The following is a 19560-nucleotide window of genomic DNA, read 5'->3' as shown; positions in this document are numbered from 1 at the left end:
ATATCCAGTTACTTGCCAATGCCATCGCCAGTGGTGCTCCCATGCCAGATAGATGGTCAGGAGCAGAAATCCTCCCAATTTTCAAGAAAGGGGACCGCTGCAACCCAGGCAATTACAGGCCTATAAGCTTCATTGACTGTATTCAAACAGTCACATCCAGGCTGGTATTAAGTCGTAAACAGGCCTGGATAGACGAATTTGACATCTTATCTCCATTGTAGGCGGGGTTCGGTTCACACACCAGCACTATTGACCAGGTTTTTAGGTTTATTTAAATTTATTGGCATGTGGTAATCATAGGAGGGGGTACCATTTACGTGGCTTTTATTGACCATAAGTCGGCTTTCGATCTTGTCCCACACACCAAAATGTGTAGAGCATTCGTGGAACAGGGCATGCCATTGAAATTATTGGCCATTTTAGTTACATTGCATGATGCTAACTATGCACAGGTCCGCTGGGGGCAGCAGGGGAGTGTTACAGATAGGTTTCCCATTGCAAAGGGGGTTAGACAGGGGAGCGTTTAGCACAAACCCCCTTGTCCCTGTACATCAATAGAGTAGTTCAGTATTTCCAGAATCATCCCACCGACACTCCTACCCTAGCAGACATGAAGATTTCTTTGCCCATGTTTGCGGTTCATACTTTGATAATTTCCAAGACACAAAAAGGACTCCAGTCAGCTATGTTAGATTTGAAAGGTTTTGTCGGGGACCATGACCTTATGGTTAATGTGGAGAAAACCAAATGTATGGTTCTACATAAAATAAGGTTATGAAAGGTAAAGTAGCTATGAACGAAGTTACCTTAGAGCTGTGGTACTGAAAATTCTGGACTCAGCTATTCTGTGGTACCGAAGCTCTGCACTTGTGTCATAAATATCGTCGTATCATGACGATTTTGGTACTAGCAGACCAGTAATGACTTAAATACTATACATAAGCATTCTTGTCATATTCGAGTAACGAAATCACCCTTAAATCGAAGTTTTCGTCTTGAACCCTCGGGTTCCATTTTGTGAGCGGCAGCCATTTTATGATTGCCCTCACATAGCCAAATAACTAAGGCCGAATTCAACCTGAAGGACACGTACACCTTTTTGTGACTCCTCTGTGACCTGGGCGAGCTGACTCCACTGCCTCAAGCCAAACCTGTTCGGGCAGTTCCTATCCCAGTGGCCGAATGAGATTAGTATCAAGGCACAACATGTCATAAACCGTTCATCACACACAAACTATGCCTAATCTCACACACACCTGTCCCTGTTTCTTCTTTATGACCTGTTTTACGAGGAGGAGGTGCCCGTTTCTATTAGGGGTCCGTCGATATCTGATGAAAGTTCTGGGCCTTGCCGGGTAATCTATCATGGACTGGACAAACTGAAATGTGGGCTTGTCATCATGACTCTGCTTTTTCTTTGAAGTAAAAATATGTGTATGGTCAACTGTAAAATAAGGAATGTTTGCCTGAAGCTTATTATTTTGTATAAAAAGAGAAGGCTGGCTTTGTAAATATGAGCAGTCTCCTGAGAACATACATGCTGTTGTACCTCTAGGATATCTGTTACTGGTTGCAGCCAATAAATACGATCTTTGACTTCACCTAGAAGACTCTGTGTTTCTGTAGTCTGAAACAGGAAGGACTCGAGGTCTTCGGGTGTTTACCCCTGGCACCACTGGGTTCCGAAAAACCCAGTACCTCAGTTGGCGCCCACGTGGGGCGGTATCAGCGGTACCGGTCCAGGCCAGAGGTTCGTGAGGAGCTTCGTGTGAAAATTCCGGAGGACGGCCAACCACTTCCGCGACCCCTGTATGTCGACGTGGTCCGAAGGTCTTTGCTGCGCGGTTCCCCGCGTCCCGACGGCTACGAAGGACTGCTGCCCTGACTATCGCCTTGTTTTGGACCCTTGACAATTGGTAGTGCGAAACGATAGACGAGTCTTCTGGTGACGTCATCGATCATTGATACCTCAGTTAAGTATAAGTGAGCGTCTCCCAGTCCTTAGTTTGGTTCTTAGTTATGTATCCCTTCGGGATCGTTTTGTTTGGAACTTGCAAGTGCCAAAACCGAAGGACTCGTGTATTCACGAGACTATCGTATTCGATAATCATTTGAAGTTTGAAGCTAGACTAGAGAGCGAAGATGCCTGGTTTTAGCAAACTTGGAAATTTGTTTTGTCTTGGTTGTAGTAAGAACTCCCGATTGGAGGACTCGTGTCCAGTTCCTCCGATTGGAACTCCAACATATGAGCTCTATGGGAAACACGGCGTAGGCCCCATCACATATAATGAAGTATGGATCCGATACACCAGAAAAGATGGTGTTTTAAAATGACCCCAGTATGGTAGCTTTGACACAGAAATTTGGGATAATCTAGAGGTTAAACTTTTTAAGAAGAAAGCCCGGCCGGCGATGTTTGACTCTTTTCGCCTATGGCACAAAGAAGTCAAACAGAGAGAAATGAAATTAGCGAAGAAAAATAAACAAGAACGAGGTATGTCAATGGTACAAGCTGCTGTTGCATTTAGGGATAATGAAGAAGAGCAAGAAAACGAACAGATGAAACGAGTAAAGAAGTTAGCGGTAGATAGATGCTACCCAGCCTTGCCAACTAAAGAACAGGAAGCAAGGAACGATCTTGGAAAAGATCCTTTAATGTCACATCTCTTGAGTTCACCACCCCCTTATGCACAAAATGCGACGGCACCACCGCCACCAGTTGTGGCTGTGCAACCTCCGATTATTATGCCTCCTGTGATTCCTCCACAACCAGCTCCTCTTTCGTTGGTTACCATTCCTTTGGCGCAGCCTCCTCAGGGGCCGCCAACATTGCCTTTGCCTGCTACTCCTACGACTGTTCCTAATGGTCCTCCTGCTCTGACTCTGGATTCTTCTCTTATTCTCTCTTCTTCTCCTTCTACCAGACAGCGAATGACTGCTGCCGTGTCTGGTTTCTTTTCTCCTTTGTTGGGACAATTGGGTATGTCCCCTGCTACAGAGCGTAGGCAGTCACGCAGTCAATTGCCTGACTCTAGAGAAAAAGAGATATTGGATCGTTTGGCAAATAAATGGGTTACAGACCCGATATGATATGATTTAGAATCTATTATGGATGTCTTCCATCAGTGGGAAGCATCAAAACAGAGATAGGTTTTTGAGAAAATGTGTGTTTTCCTTTGCGAGGAATTGGAGGAAAATAATCTGGAACGCAATATGTCTGAGTTGTGTCGTGTACGGTTCGAATTTGCAAAGGGCACAATTGTAGGTGCTGATGTTGAGAAAGCAGTTGCGACATTGTTGTCGTTTAGGAGTGAGAGTGTTTCTCAGTCGTTGTTTGAGTATGAGGTTAAGAGGAAGGCAAGACAATATCCCATGAGAGAGGTTCCCCCAGTTTGGAGGGAAGGGGACGCAAATGCTGTTCCTGCCATTCTGCCACATTTTCAGCGTGTGTGGGTACATGTCCCATGGAAGCGAGCTGAAGTTTTGGCCCTTAAACAGACATTGCCTGATCCCCGTAAAAATCCTGCAGGATATTACAAGGAATTATCACAGACTGCAGGCTCCTGCATCATGAATTTAGCCGATATAGACATGTTGTTTGGAAATGTTGTTCCACAGCCTTTATGGGGAAATATTCGTCATGCGGATCATGATCAAGAGTTAGGCGACTCGTGGGTTAATATTGCTGCTGCTGATGGCAGACAAGTTGGTGGTGCTTAGCCCGAGCCTTTAATAGCAGAACTTCCTGGTAGGATTATTACGTATATGAAGACTTTAATGCCCGAATTGCGTGTTAATTGGGACAAGCTGTCTGCGTGCAAACAGAAGAAAGATGAGACTGTGTCTGACTTTTTCACGCGGTTTGAAGAGACTTTTGTAGATCACAGTGGTCAGGATATGTCTACGGAGGGTGTCAGAGATTGTTTGTTGACAAATTTGTACATAATTTGCTTCCTGAACTGTGTAATAAGTTGAAGGACTCTGAGAGTGCTTGGGCTGTTTCCACGTCAGCACAGATTTTAGCTACGGCCCAGTACTATGAGAATAGGCGTAAAGATGGGTTAGAGAAAGCGGATAAAAAGACTAAGGAATTGAAGACTAAAGTTCTTCTACAGCAAGCTTATCCACCTCGTACTAATAGTCAGCGCGATTATCAGCAACCCCAGCAATATTCGAGGAGCTCGCAAAGAAACGAGTCTTCTCAGCAGCGTTTGCCGTACGGTCCCAATCAGTGCGCGTATTGCAAAGAAGAGGGTCATTTCAAGAGTAGTTGTCCGGTTTTATTACAGCATACGAATGGTGCTTCTGGTGCAAGAGGTCGAGGTGTTCAACAAGCTCCCAGAGGTAGGGGACGTGGAAATTTCTCCCAGAACGCTCGTTCTTTCCCGCCTCAGAATTCAATGAATAGTTTCGACCAGCAGAATAACGCGTTTACTAGGACGGCTCAGTACTATGCTGATGACTACTATGCAGAAAATGAGAATATGGAAGGTGATGATTGCTAGGACAGCCATGGACAAAGAGAGGGAGTCGTTTCAGTTCCAGTAGATCAGAGTGGACCTTATGTTGAGGTGATTATATCAGGTGTGTCAGAGCCTTTTCTGTTGGATACTGGTCCTACAAAGAGTTCTATTATGCATTCAAAACTCCCTGGCGCACCTTTGTCTGGCGAAATGAACGTTTCAGTAGGTTTTTCTGGCGCCCCGGTTAGGAACCCGATTTCTAGTCCTATGTCCCTTTCCGTTGGACCTTGTGAATTCGAAGCACCCCTTATTCTTACAACAGGTTGTGGTGAAAATTTGTTGGGATTGGATCTGTTGAAAAGATTATATGCGACTTTGTACTGTTCTCCTTCGGGAGTACAACTTACACTGGGTAAGAAAGTGGTTTCTCCAATGTATTTGTCAAAGAATAAACTTCCGACAGAATTGTCTTCTCTTCCGGATATCCTTTGGGCTACTGGACCTAATGATGTGGGTCTCCTAGAAATAGCGCCATATGTTGTAACATTGAAAGCCAATGTTAGAATGCCACGTATTCCCCAATACAAGATCTCTAGTGAAGGTGAAAAGGCGTTGTTAGCGATCATTTATGATCTGATTGAGAAAGATGTAATTGAAGAGACGAGAGGCAACGTTTGTAATAGTCCTGTGCTGCCTGTTTTGAAGCGTACTGATCCTTCCCAGCCACCTGTTTACAGATTTGTGATTGATCTTAGGGAGGTCAATAAAATAGTTGTGCCACAGTTTCCCGTTGTCCACGATATTACTGCCCTACTGACTATGATTCCAGCTTCAGCCACTTGGTTCTCAGTGATTGACTTGAAGAATGCTTTCTTCAGCATCCCGATTGCCGAGGAGAGCAGAGACATTTTTGGCTTCAGTTTAGGAGGCCGAAGCTTCCGCTTCAAACGTGCTCCTCAGGGCTACTGTGAAAGTCCATCAATATACAGTCAGGCTTTAAAAACACAGCTTGATACTATTGTTTTACCTGACGGCGCTACACTTATTCAGTACGTCGATGATTTGCTGATAGCTGCAGATACTGAGGATATTTGTAAAGAAGCCACATTGACGTTGTTGCGTTATTTATGTGATCTGCGCCACAAAGTCTCTCTTTCAAAATTGCAATATTGTCGACAAGAAGTAACCTACTTAGGTCACCTCTTATCGATGGAGGGAAGGAAACTGACCCCAGAAAGAATTCAGGCAATTGCAAAATTGAGTGTCCCAAGGACACAGAGAGAAGTGCGTGCTTTCTTGGGCATTACATCATATTGCAGACAATGGATACCGAATTTTTCCTTACTGGCTAAACCTTTGGTGGCATTAACTTGTAAAGATACACCAAATCCCATTCCGTGGTCTGATGAGTGTCAGAAAAGTTTTTCCGAATTGCGTGATGCATTGTGTTCGGCTCCTGTGTTGGGTACCCCCGACTACAGTAAGCCTTTTACATTGTATGTCCATGAGAAAGAAGGTTGCGCATTGTCACTTCTGACACAGTCTTTTGGGGACAAACAGCTTCCATGCGCGCATTTTTCGTCGACTTTAGATCCGGTAGCTAAAGCGTTGCCAAGTTGTTTGAGAGCCACTGCGGCAGCAGCGGTTTCTATTCGACAGTCTGCTGGGTTAGTAATGAATAACATGTTAATTGTAATGGTCCCGCATGCAGTGGACATTTTGTTAAACAGAACAAAGACACAGCACTTAACTAGTGCTCGATTGTCAGGGTATGAGCTGACACTGTTGGCAAGTCATGTGCACATAAAAAGGTGCAGTACATTAAACCCAGCCACATTGTTGCCGATTTTAGCTGAGACAAATGATGATAGTGAAGATCAACATGACTGTTTTCTGAGAACTGAAGAAGAGACGAAAGGGAGAGTAGACCTTAGAGATACTCCTCTTACAGAATGTGATGGTACTTTGTGGGTTGATGGTTCGTGTTTCAAGTTGCGGAATGGTGATACGACTGCAGCATATGCTGTGACGACTTTGCATACGATTGTTGAAGCTGCACGTATCCCACAAAATTCAGCGCAAGCAGCAAAGTTGATTGCACTCACAAGAGCGTGTGTGTTGGCGAAAGGAAAACGAGTGAATGTGTACATGGACAGCCAGTATGCTTTTGGTGTGGCTCACAGTTTTGGACGATTGTGGAAGGAACGTGGGTTCCTGACTTCGCATGGTGCTAAGATTCAGCATGGTCAGTTGGTGAATGAGCTTCTCGAGTCACTGACCCTGCCATTACAGGTTGCAATTGTGAAATGCAGTGCACATAAAAAGGTTACAGATGATGTTGGTCGTGGAAATGCGTTTGCGGATGAAATTGCGAAAGAAACTGCAAGGAATGTAATCAGTCGAATGTATGTTGCAGGCCCTGCGAGATGGATTGGTGATGTTGGTATGTGTGAAGATACGATTGGGAGCGTGAAGTCCATTCAAGCTGAAGCCACAGAGAAAGAGTTGAATGAATGGAGAGAAAGTAAGGGTAAATTGGATGCAAATGGTTGTTGGACTAATTTGTCAGAGCATCAGCGATGGTTGTTACCCGATGCGTATGTGCTTGCAGTGGTGACAATGGCTCATGGAATGGCTCATATCAGTGTGAAAGGGATCTGTAAGTTGTTAGCTCCAGTATGGCAAAATGCTGGGATTCCTAAGTGTGCAGAGAATGTGGTCAAGAATTGTATGGTGTGTCTGAAATACAATCCTGGTAGGGGAACCCCAACTCCAGCTGGTCATTTTGCGCCACCAACGTATCAGTTCGAGGTTTTGCAGCTAGATTTCATCCACATGGAAAGGTGCAACAATTTGAAATACGTACTCGTGGTTGTTTGCGCCTTCTCAAGATGGGTTGAAGCATACCCCTTGAAGGACAATACTGCGTTGTCCACAGCTAAAGCTCTTGTCAAAGAATTCTTCCCCAGATTTGGAATGCCTAGAATGGTTTGGAGTGATAATGGGAGTGAATTTGTGGGTCGAGTGATGAAGAAAGTGTGTGAGGGGCTAGGCATTCAGCAAAAGTTTCACGCTGCAAATCACCCCCAATCAGCTGGACTAGTGGAGTGCTATAATGGCACGTTAAAACTGAAACTGGCCAAGATTCAAGCGAGCACAGGTCTTAAATGGCCTGACGCCCTACCCTTGGCACTCCTATCAACGAGAATGACTGTTCACTCTAGAATGGGACTTAGTCCCTATGAAATTGTGTTCGGCCGCCCGGCCAACATATGGGGAGTGCCAAGGCCCACCAGGTTTAGCGAAATCGAGTACCCTGTACTGCTTGATTATTTATTATTTATTATTTATTATTTGATTAAATTGCGTGTTTTACACCAACAGGTTCACGACACTCTACCTCAGGCCTCTGAAGCTCCAGGACATCCGATCGATCCTGGATCCTACGTACTGATTAAAAATTTTCAGCGAACAAAGAATGACCAGCCCCGGTGGACCGGCCCTCATCTAGTTCTTCTCTCAACAAGATCAGCTGTTCGAGTGGAAGGAAAGAAACACTGGATCCACGGCAGTCATTGTAAGAGGGTCCCACTGCTTCTTCTGTACGGCCGGTGGGTCCAGGAGGGGATCGCTGACTCTGAAACCGAGACCGTGCCTCGTTTCCTACCTTTTAGCGATGCACGTATAAAAGGAACAACTTCTGAAAAGGAAAGCGACAACATTTTGCAAGAAGCTGTACCCCCGTCAATTCGATTAAACACTACAGAACCTGAACTCCTTTTCCAAGACCAGACAGCACCTGGCAGAAACCGATACAATTTAAGGCCAAGAACTATGACTATGGACAAATAAAATATTACTTTTTACTTTTTATTGTGCAGCTCTCTCATCCAAGAAACTTGCTCATTTTTGTTTGTTCGAACCGCCATCCGGTTCTGCTGCTAGGGTCGCGGTTGCCAAAAGTCTTTGGAGTGCAGCTGAAGACGGTTAGGTCGACAGTTCTGGTTGGTCTAAGGGAGTTGCCCTGGACTGACAGAAGCACTCTTCAGCAGAAATACCCTACCACCGCGGGCAGCAAATTAGAGAGGATGGAGTTTTCTGAGATGGAGAGACCTGCCAAACGAATGAACTTTAAAGATAAAATGTGTATATTGATGACAAAAAAAAGATCGTTGATATGTTGTACTTTCATGCTGCTTGGTGTCATGATATTTTTAATAGGATATGTTTTATACGCCTTTCAAGTGACATTTGTACCCACTACACAGCACATACCTCCTCCTACTGTTTCCTCGCACTCTTTTCACCCCCTGCCTGAACATGAGTCCTCTAGAAGATTAGAGTTTATTAATAACTCTTTCATTCAGCTTTTACACCAACACCAATTAGTAGTAAACACAACTAACTGCTGGGTGTGTGGTCTTATGTAAGGGTGGGCGGGCGGCTACGCTCCGTGCACGGAGTGTGCGTAGTGCCGGCTTCTACGCATTTTGCGTAGCAGGCGTAGAATCCGGCACTACGCACGCTCCGCAGACGGAGCGTAGCTGGCCGCCACCCGCCTCCCTCCCGCCCTCCCTAAATACTTTAAATTAATAGTGTAAAAGATTTAAAAGGCACTTACCTTGCCCGCCGCTGCCCGCCGCGTCCCCGGGGCTCGCTATCTTCATTGCGTCCGTCTTGTGTACTAATGCGCATGCGCGGGTGGCCGCGCATGCGCATTTCTCACGAGAAATGCGCATGCGCGGTCGCCCGCGCATGGGCATTAGTACACAAGACGGCAGCAATGAAGATAGCGAGCCACCGGGGACGCGGCGTGCAGCGGCGGGCAGCGGCGGGCAAGGTAAGTGCCTTTTAATTCTTTTACACTTTTAATTTAAAGTATTTAGGGAGGGCGGGAGGGAGGCCTGCGGTGCGTAGTGGGGCTACGCGGAGTGCGGAGGTGGGCGTAGTTTCTCGCCCACTTCACGTAGCTCTGCGAAGCCCCACTACGCCCACTACGCCCAGGGTTAGTCTTATGCCGCATACAACAGACAAGGGTATCCCATACTTGGTCTTACCATTTAGCTACAATGGTTCATTATGGGCATTTCAAACAATGTTCATATTTGCCATTGAACCATATTCTCCACGTTCCATGAAAAGTAACTCAAGCAACAAAGCATTAGTAGTAGGAATTGCAAATATGAGCAGAACAATTGACTCGTACAGAACGATTCCTAGAGATGAGTTGCAAGCTTACGTTAGATGGACTATAACAAAATATGGAATTGCTTTAGGTGAGAACCAGTGAGTAAAAATATCCTCCTCTATTTGGATTGTACCCCATCAGGGTCACCTATGTCTGCAAGGTAATGGCAAAAATCCCAAAGCTCAGTTGGGGAAGAGCGTCTGCACGGAAACTTATGTGTTTACATCTCGAAATTCCCCTCCGTTCTTAGCAGCTAAGGGTACTTATTTTATTTGCCATGATAGAGCCTATACATGGTTGCCCCCTGACTTCTCGGGCACATGTTTTGTCTCGTTCCTGTTGCCTCCCACCTACACGGCCGCGGCAGATTACCATAGGACAAGGATAGTTAGAGGTGTCATCAGTAAAGAAGACACTGCAGGACAAGAATTTGGAGATTTTACAAAGGGTTTTCTGCCATTTTGGGGGCCGATGGTGAACAGCAGGAACATAAGGCAATTGACAAGGGTGGTTGAATCCACTATAGTTGAAACTACCGGTGCCCTTAGTAATTTGACTGCTGAGCTCCAGTCGGATCGCCTTATGACTCTCCAAAACAGAGTCGCCTTAGACGTCATACTTGCAGACCGTGGGGTATGTAAAGTGACCCAATCAAGTTGCTGCATTTTCATCCCCGATAATGCTCCGACGGTATACCAGGCCATCTCCAAACTGCATAAAATCTCTGAATCCATTCACGTGGATGAAGGAGACTGGTCCTTGATGGGGTGGTTCTGGGAACTGATATCTGCCTGGGGATGGATTCTGATAGTCATTGGGATGATTCTAGCTATCCTTTTCCTGTTCTGTCTGTGTGTGCAGTGTGCTCCTGCAATATGTGGCCTCTGTGCTACATCATGTGTAAGGAAACCCGTGTCAAGAGACGAACTAAGTAATAGGATGATGCTACAGCAACATCTCAATGACTTCATGAATACAGACCTGGACTCAGATTAGCGTGAGTATAGGTTATTTGCCTATGTAAGGGCAAAAGGACGGTCTGTGGCACTGAAAATTCTGGACTCAGCTATTCTGTGGTACCGAAGCTCTGCACTTGTGTCATAAATATCGTCGTATCATGACGATTTTGGTACTAGCAGACCGGTAATGACTTAAATACTATACATAAGCATTCTTGTCATATTCGAGTGACGAAATCACCCTTAAATCGAAGTTTTCGTCTTGAACCCTCGGGTTCCATTTTGTGAGCGGCAGCCATTTTGTGATTGCCCTCACATAGCCAAATAACTAAGGCCGAATTCAACCTGAAGGATGTCATAAACCGTTCATCACACACAAACTATGCCTAATCTCACGCACACCTGTCCCTGTTTCTTCTTTATGACCTGTTTTACGAGGAGGAGGTGCCCGTTTTTATTAGGGGTCCGTCGATATCTGATGAAAGTTCTGGGCCTTGCCGGGTAATCTATCATGGACTGGACAAACTGAAATGTGGGCTTGTCATCATGACTCTGCTTTTTCTTTGAAGTAAAAATATGTGTATGGTCAACTGTAAAATAAGGAATGTTTGCCTGAAGCTTATTATTTTGTATAAAAAGAGAAGGCTGGCTTTGTAAATTTGAGCAGTCTCCTGAGAACATACATGCTGTTGTACTTCTAGGATATCTGTTACTGGTTGCAGCCAATAAATACGATCTTTGACTTCACCTAGAAGACTCTGTGTTTCTGTAGTCTGAAACAGGAAGGACTCGAGGTCTTCGGGTGTTTTCCCCTGGCACCACTGGGTTCCGAAAAACCCAGTACCTCAGAGCAGACTCACGTTTTTACATATTTGGGGATTACTTTAGGTAGAAAACTCAATTGGAAACCTCATATTGACCAATTGGTCCTTAAACATGCCCAATTGTCCGGTGCCCTGCTGAAGGAACAGCGTCTTTCCCACACCAAGCCTGTTGCACCTGTCCTAAAAATATATAACTCTAAAATTAGCGCCTCGGTTTTATATGGGGCAGAATTATGAGGATTTGACAACTTAGCCCCTCTGGCCACAGACCAAAACAAATTCCTGAGGGCCATAACTGGTCTTCCCCAATCAACACCATTATTGCCCCTCTTTTTAGATCTGGGTTGCCATTCTATTGAGGACACGGCGCGATTTAGACCAGTGGTTTATTGGAGAAGGCTTTGGGTCACACCAGAATTGTCCCTGAACGCCCAGGCTCTTCTTGAAGTCAGGGAGGCAGATCGTATGTCTAAAATCCCCTGGCTGAGACTGGCAAAATAAATACTGAGCACGATGGGGATGAGCAGACTGTGGGAAAATCCAGTTGATAATTTCTTTCCTTCAAAGAAGGATTTTAAGGCGGTGTACTAGAACATGGTTAAAATGAAGCGCTTTTCCTCTTTAACAAGGCTGTCACTAACAAAGGAGTTCCTAGAGCATAAACATGACACAGAGTATGAAGGGTTAGGGCGCCAGATTACTGATAGCGGAGCAACGATTCTAGCCGTGACAGGCACATACTTGTGCCTTACCGGGAAACAACCGGTTTGCCATACCTGATACCTTGCCACCCTACTTTATAGGTGCAGGACTTGATACGCTTTTTTTATTACATTGAATTCGTTGAAACTGGCGCCCTGATACTTTAAGTGATATTGCCATACAGGTTTTGACGCGACCACTACTTATCCTTGATTATCTATCCGGGATCATTCAGAATTCGGTTACCCTTCCGGGTTGGAATTATGACCGGAATTGGGCCTATCTTACTTTGGATTCAGTCACTAAGCCCTGAAGAGTTGTAGAATTTTGCCTTTTTCTACAATGAAACACATGTCAGCTGGCTGTGTATAACCTGTACCTGATGACCTACTAAAAAGGGAGAACAATAACTCCAGATTATACTACCGACGTTGGATGGTTTTTTCATCTCCAGAACTTTTCACTCACACATTGGTGTTTTTTCTGTTTTGAGTGCACTGGACTTTAGTTCATTTGTGATTGTGTGGCGTGTTCCACACAGATTGAGGGGTTTGAAGTTCTCCCTTCCCTGTAAGCACCATTCCTAATACTGGACACTTATTACTGAGTATAACGTTAATAGTGCCTGAGTGCCATTACTTCCTGCCTAAAAAAAACATTTCTTTCTTCAGCAGAGTATAAAGGCTATTGGGATTTTATTACTGTGATTTCTTTATCATCAATTTAGAGTGGGTTCACTCCCAATTAATTTGTTTGTTAGTAAATGGCAAGCCCTGAACCTTAGCAAATGCCCCTTCTGCCCAACTCAGAAAGAATCCTTAGTACACATTTTATTTATTTGCCCTGTTTATAAAATTCCTAGGCACAAATGGCTCAAACCAATTGGTTTGACTTTGGACATTAGTTCTGGCAACAAAGCATTCAGGATTTTAAAAACAGATATTGATGAACCCATAGTGATTGCAGTGGCCACATTTTTAAATGGGATGTGGGCCATACGAGCAAAGAAGATGAGGCTATGATCACTTGCTTTTAAATGTACTCACCAGGTTATTTATACTTATAAGCTGAGATTACCGATACTGATTTTTGCGGCACAATTGTCATAAGTTTTATTAGTTTTAATTATTTATTATATATCAAGGTACTTTTTCATTGTGGATCTACTTTCTTGTTGACAACATTCTAGATAAAACAGAGCACAGAATGACATCAAAATTATCTATAACTTGCATCATCAAGAGAAGTTGCCAATATGATGCAAGTTATAGATAATTTTGATGTCATTCTGTGCTCTGTTTTATCTAGAATGTTGTCAACCTTATAAAAATAGTATCTACTTTGTATTACCATCACTTTTTATAGGTAGTACGTGGCTACTCCAGAAGAAGGCGCTGGTCGCCGAAACGCACGTCGAGAATTAATTTGTGCCACTTTTTAATCTTTATTTGTATTTCTGTTTATTGTATTTTACAATGTTGATTTAAATTTCTGTAATGTGATTTTATTGACTGTATTAGGGAACCATTTTTTACCAATGTATTAATAAATTTCTAGCTATTGAACCTTTGGTTATATAATTTCTTTTCTCATGTCTCTTACTTTACGATTGTTAAGAATTAATTGCCTAGGTTGTTAAATTTCATGTGGTCTGCCCTGTATATTCCATATGCCATAGTGAGCCTTTTGCTTCATGATGACTGCTGCATCGACACAGAATAGGTGAATGGAGGCATGGAACAGGTAATGGTACAGCTCTGTCTTCACTCACATCATACTTCCAGACACATATTGCATATAATGCACTTACCAGGTCTCTGCTGCTCGTGCTCCTTCAGCTGAGCATGGAGGGTCTGCCAAGCTGCATGCAGGGCACTCCTGTACAGTCGGGAGAGGTAAGAATGATGCACATGGTGCTGAGAAGACGGCCCAGTAGCTCCTCTGCCTTGTACCAGGCTCAGCATTGTAGGTCCTCCCAGCACTTGCGGCATTCCCTTGCATTCCTGGAGTGAACACCCACTGCACTGCAGCACTCACCAATGTCGGCCCATAGCCTGACCCGGGCTGCATTGCTCAGCTGGTACTCTTGCCCCATAGAGCTGAGTATATTTGGACATCACCCCCTCAGCCAAAATGTCTAATTCCATTACCTGTCTCCCACTTCCTGTAAATAATTTACTGTATAAAATAATGGGTTCTGGTACATTTTCAGAGTTTACGGCCCGAAAACGTAATTTCCGTAGTAGTTGACAGCCATTTTGTAATCATTATGATTCATCCACAATCACAGATCAAATTCACTGCCATCCTGCTGTTCTGTAGTGGAGAAACCTGAAATGTCAGTGCAGAGAGCGAATCATAGACATGTAACAAAAGGGGGAACAGACAATTTATTTACATTTTGGCTCGAACAAGATCAAACCCCAGTTTATTTTTCTCATACTTTGCATTATGGTACATGTATTTAGTGCTCAACACAAGAGTTTTTGTGTTGTGTTACAGAAACTTTGGGGGGAAGCAATGTTGTGTATCCCAGACACGTACTGCCAGATTCACCCATAACATCGTCACTCACGTTGTGGGCCCATCATTTGTGGGGGAGTCAAATCTGTTGAATTCAAAGACTCTGAGAATGCAATAGTTATGCCCTTTTGTGATTAAGAAACCCATCCTCATAAGGTCCAGGAAGGTCTCTCAGAACATGTACATTTTTTCCTCCGTGTCAATAGATTACTTAGGGACATCCACTACACTGATCGCTGACATGGGCACATGACCTGGTGTACGGTCCATCTTTTGACTCATGCCAACAGCTGTGGTTTACATGCAGTTAGTGTGGCTTGCAAAGTAGTCTCAGGATGGAAATTTTGGACAGAGTCGTAATCATCCAACTTTCATCATTGACAACAGACTGCAAACCACATTTTGTCCATGACACAACAGGTTGCACATGTGAAAAATGTGGCAACAAAGTGATCACAGACTTGCATACCCTGACCTTGGTTATGTGCACTGGCCTGGTTTTCTGGATTCAGAGCTAGCCTTGGTACAGGAGGTGTGTGTAAGCCATGCGTTAAAGCTATGTTGTGCAAAACACAGCAGGATAATATGATCTTTCCAACGACTTCAGGGGAGTACATCAGCACACCCCCTGTACGGTCAAGACATCTGAATCACGACCTCTACAGACAAAAAGTGCCCTCTATGGTGGCTCAGGTTTGTATGTGTGTCCTATTGTACCTACGCTGAGGTACAGTGGTTACATGTCTGTAAAGGGTGAGGAGTTGTGGGGAGAGTGCATACGCAGCGTCACCTGAGGAGGGACGAAACGGCAATTGGTTACATTTCCTTCTTTGATTTACACAGGAAATGATCTATACTATGGTACATGCAGTGTCTATTGAGACCGTGTATGTTGCTTTATTATTCTTACTGTACAATAGTTGTTAATGTAAGGTGGCATTCAGACATTTTAATTACACATATCCCTCATTTTTGGTGTTTGGTACTTACCCAGTATCCACATGTTGCCTAATTCTCCCGCATCCATCTGCCGGGCAAGAGGTGACATGCAGAATACATAGCTGTCATGGGTACTGCCTGGGAACACTGCATGCCCACGCACATTGATGGTATGCCATTGGTGTCTGTTGCGAAAGATGTGTGCAATGCGGCGGGGTGGCTGAAGAGCCACATGGGTACAATCAATTGCACCCAGCACATGTGGGAAGCATGCAATGAGATAGAAATCTCTAGCTGCCCTTTGTCTCATGGCCAGTGTATGGGGCATTCGTATGTGGTGGTGGGCTCGAGCTGTGATGCATCTCAGTACCTGATGCAAACACCATGACTGGCTTGCCTGGGAAAGGCCCACTAGGTCACTGGAGACCCTTTGGAATGACCCAGTGGCAAAGAAATGGAGAGCGGAAAAGATCTTGAGAAAGGCTGGAATGGCATAAGAGCTGCAGGTCACAGATTCAAGTTCCTGCTCCCACTAACATACTATCTCCAAGATGACTTCTGTAGGGAAACGGTATCTGGCACCAACATCTGGGCTAGACATACCAAATAGATTGATCCTTTGTTTGAAGATCCTCTTTACTCTCCTCCTCCTCCTCAAGTCTTCTAGCCCCATGCTAAGGGGCAGAGCAACAAACACATTCAGCGACATGTTGAAATAGTTTGTGTGTGTCTGCTTTGCATTCATACATGCTGCAGGGCTGGGATTGGCTGCGGTGTGTAAGCTGATGCATGGTGGGGGATGGTATGCACTTGGACAGGTTTTTACCCATGAGGAACATGATCAACGGCCAGAGTGAGGGTATTCTGGCCCGGAAGCGAAAATTCCTGCCCGGGAACGGAAATTCCTTCCCGGGAGCGGACATCCCAGCACAAATGCGGGATTTCCGCTCCGGGTGCAGAAATTCCGGCCTGAGTGCAGATATTCCGGCCCGATTACGGATGTAAAGTTAGTCGTCGTAAGTGCCTTCTGTGAATACCAAAAATCGTAAGTGCCTTTTGTGAATACCAAAAGTAGTAAGTTTAGGATTTTGTGTCAGATTAGTCCTGTCAATCGGCCCCATTGACTTCATTTTGGCTTACCACAGAAAAGATAGGAATTGACTTTTACTGGTTATCATGCCAGCAATCTAATAGAAACAATGACCACCCGCTCCTAACAAATAATCCCAGGGGCTAGGCCTCATCAAATACTTTGCTATCAAAGTACCTAACTGTGGTCTTAATAGGAGCTTTAAAGTCATGTGCTGTTTTCCATATTTTAAGTAAACAATGTACTATAGCACCACAAAAAGGTATGTACAACACAATTGAATGTAAAATGGCACGACAAAGCAAAACGTACAAAACAGAATGAAACAGCACAACCATAAGAGCAAAATAAAATATCATATTGCAATAGTGCAGATCAAAAACAGCAGAACAACAAACAACATAACAAGTCCTACAAAAGGCCACAGAATAAATATGCACAAACATTCTCATCACACATTACCACCTCCTGCTTCCATCATACACTTGTAAAATGTGTTCGTATCAAACACTGACTTAGTTTGCCATCAAGGACATGAAATTGCACCAGCCAAACATGTTTTGTGATCTGGCCTCTGTCTTAAATCAGCACTCCGACCGCTCACTTTAGTATTATAGCCCATGAGGTGGCAAAATTCACTGCTCGTGTATTTATCAGGTGAAAAGACAAGGCGTTGTATCACAGAAAGAGAACACTGTGAACGCTAACCTCTTAAACTCAGTCTCTACCACAATTTGGGGCTAAATCATTTCTCAAATGGTTAAAGAGCTGGAGCAGCACACATTTTTACTACTTTAGACAGTGGTAAATGGTTGCTACTCACAGGAACTTTAGTGCAGCGGTCTGCATTTGACTGGGAAAATAGCAGCATTTTTAGACATCGGAAGTAAACAACTGAATGAAGCACAATAGTATACACAAATCAGCATAACACAATTAAAACAACATGTCAAATCACAACTATTCTATCAAAACAGAACGTAACACAACAGCCACAGTACAATATAGCAAATGACACACAATGTCATAACACAAGGACGAGTAATATCATAGGAAAAACATAACGGGGCACCATTCAACAAAACAATCAAAGAGAAAAGAACACAACTACAGTACAAAACAGAAATCTAGCGCAAAACACTACACATTTCCCAACCTCAACAAAATGAAACAAAGCGAATATACAAAAATAATCTGGCCGCGCATTACCATCTCTATAAATCTTCTTTCATAATATGGCGATAAAAGGAGTTTGAAGCAACACTGCCTTACTTCCCGCCAAGAGCATATATTTGTACCAATCAAAAATGTTTTGTTGTCTGGCCCTACATATGCATCCAAATGTCAGTACCATGGAATTAGTTTTTAGTGGGAAGGATGATCAATTAATTGATAGAATTGCAATATTCATAGACTATATAGTAGAATGTTTTGTGAATTAAAATGGTTTAAAAATTGCCCAAATGGCTACTCATATTTTTTAGTTTCGTTATTTTTAAAATTCGCCTAACAATAAAGATTTGCTTACATGCATGTCACATAATGCATTAGGTACAGATAGGGGCCGTATTCAAAGGTGTGGATTTCAAAAAGGGGCTATTGTACAGGAAGCAAGTGAACTCAAAGTTTACTGGCTCCCATTTTCGGTTTTTCCTATTGCCTTGAACATCCAGTATAATAGGTTCCTCTGAAGAGGGAAAGTTAAAAAAAAATCCAAAAATATGGTTTGAAAAAGTGTTAGAGAATAACTAATTTGGGGACTAATAGGCAAAAATGGAAAAAGATGCAGTTAAGTACAAAACTGCAGAGCAGGTGCATTAAGAATGCTAAAAAATTGAATGTATGTGAAACAATGGTATATTACCACTATTAGACAGACCTGGTGAAGATAAAAGCTTTTTTCTTAGAATTACAAAAATTATAGATTGGAAACCAAGCAATGCGTGTCGAATAGATTATCAACAATAATGTACGGAATGTCGATCAAAAAGTGCTCATGCGCTATTGTAAACACGTCATTTGAAATGAAATTCCAGAGATGCCGTCCGCGCTGGTTGACTAGGTAACATACGATGATGTCGTACACTATTTATTCAATATTCTTGAGCACAGCACTTCAGGGTGCAACTTATTAGTCAAGAATATTTTCTGAAGGCTGACAGCATTGTTGTTTAACAGTGTTCACATGAATGGTGCAAGGTAATGGATCAACTATGTATTCAAGGAATACAGAGTACCCATCAAATGCATTAACAATATGTAAAAGGAAGCAGAAGCACACTAGCATTTCCTAAGCAATGATTTATTTTCTGTATATTTAACGTTTACTTCATTTCTTTGTATATATTTTAAGCCATCGATTTTTTATTAAGAGACACATCTGTTAAATACCGCTTAATTTGAATAAAAGTTTCCTTCTCTCGTAACCTTTCCGGAGAGTTTGGATTTTTAGTTGGTATCATTTGTTATATATCTAGGAAAACATCAACAAAATAACATTTCACACATTGTATATTTTAGTTTGTAACATGACGTGTACTCAAATTTAAAAGGAAGCAGTAAAAATGTGAAATGCACTGACTTGGGTACAACGACAAAGATCAAAATTAACATCTAGCTGATGCAATGTAGAAGTATGGTGTTTACGTTTGTAAGCTATTTGACGAATTGTGCATACGTTTTGGATACATGACCAAAAGCCCTATAGCCAGTTTGTATTGCATGAAGCTTATTGTCTCGAATGTATCTATCGTGAAGTGCTAAAAAACACAGGGGGATATTCACAAGGAAGTGGCAGAGAGAGGCGTTATCCTTCTTGGCTTAACGCCTCTCCCCACCATTGCGGAAAAGCAAGGCTGCTCCATATAAGTGC

This window comes from Lissotriton vulgaris, chromosome 2_1, assembly GCF_964263255.1.
Source record: "Lissotriton vulgaris chromosome 2_1, aLisVul1.2, whole genome shotgun sequence".
In the NCBI taxonomy this organism is placed as follows: Eukaryota; Metazoa; Chordata; class Amphibia; order Caudata; family Salamandridae; genus Lissotriton; species Lissotriton vulgaris.
This window is presented reverse-complemented; position numbering follows the sequence as displayed.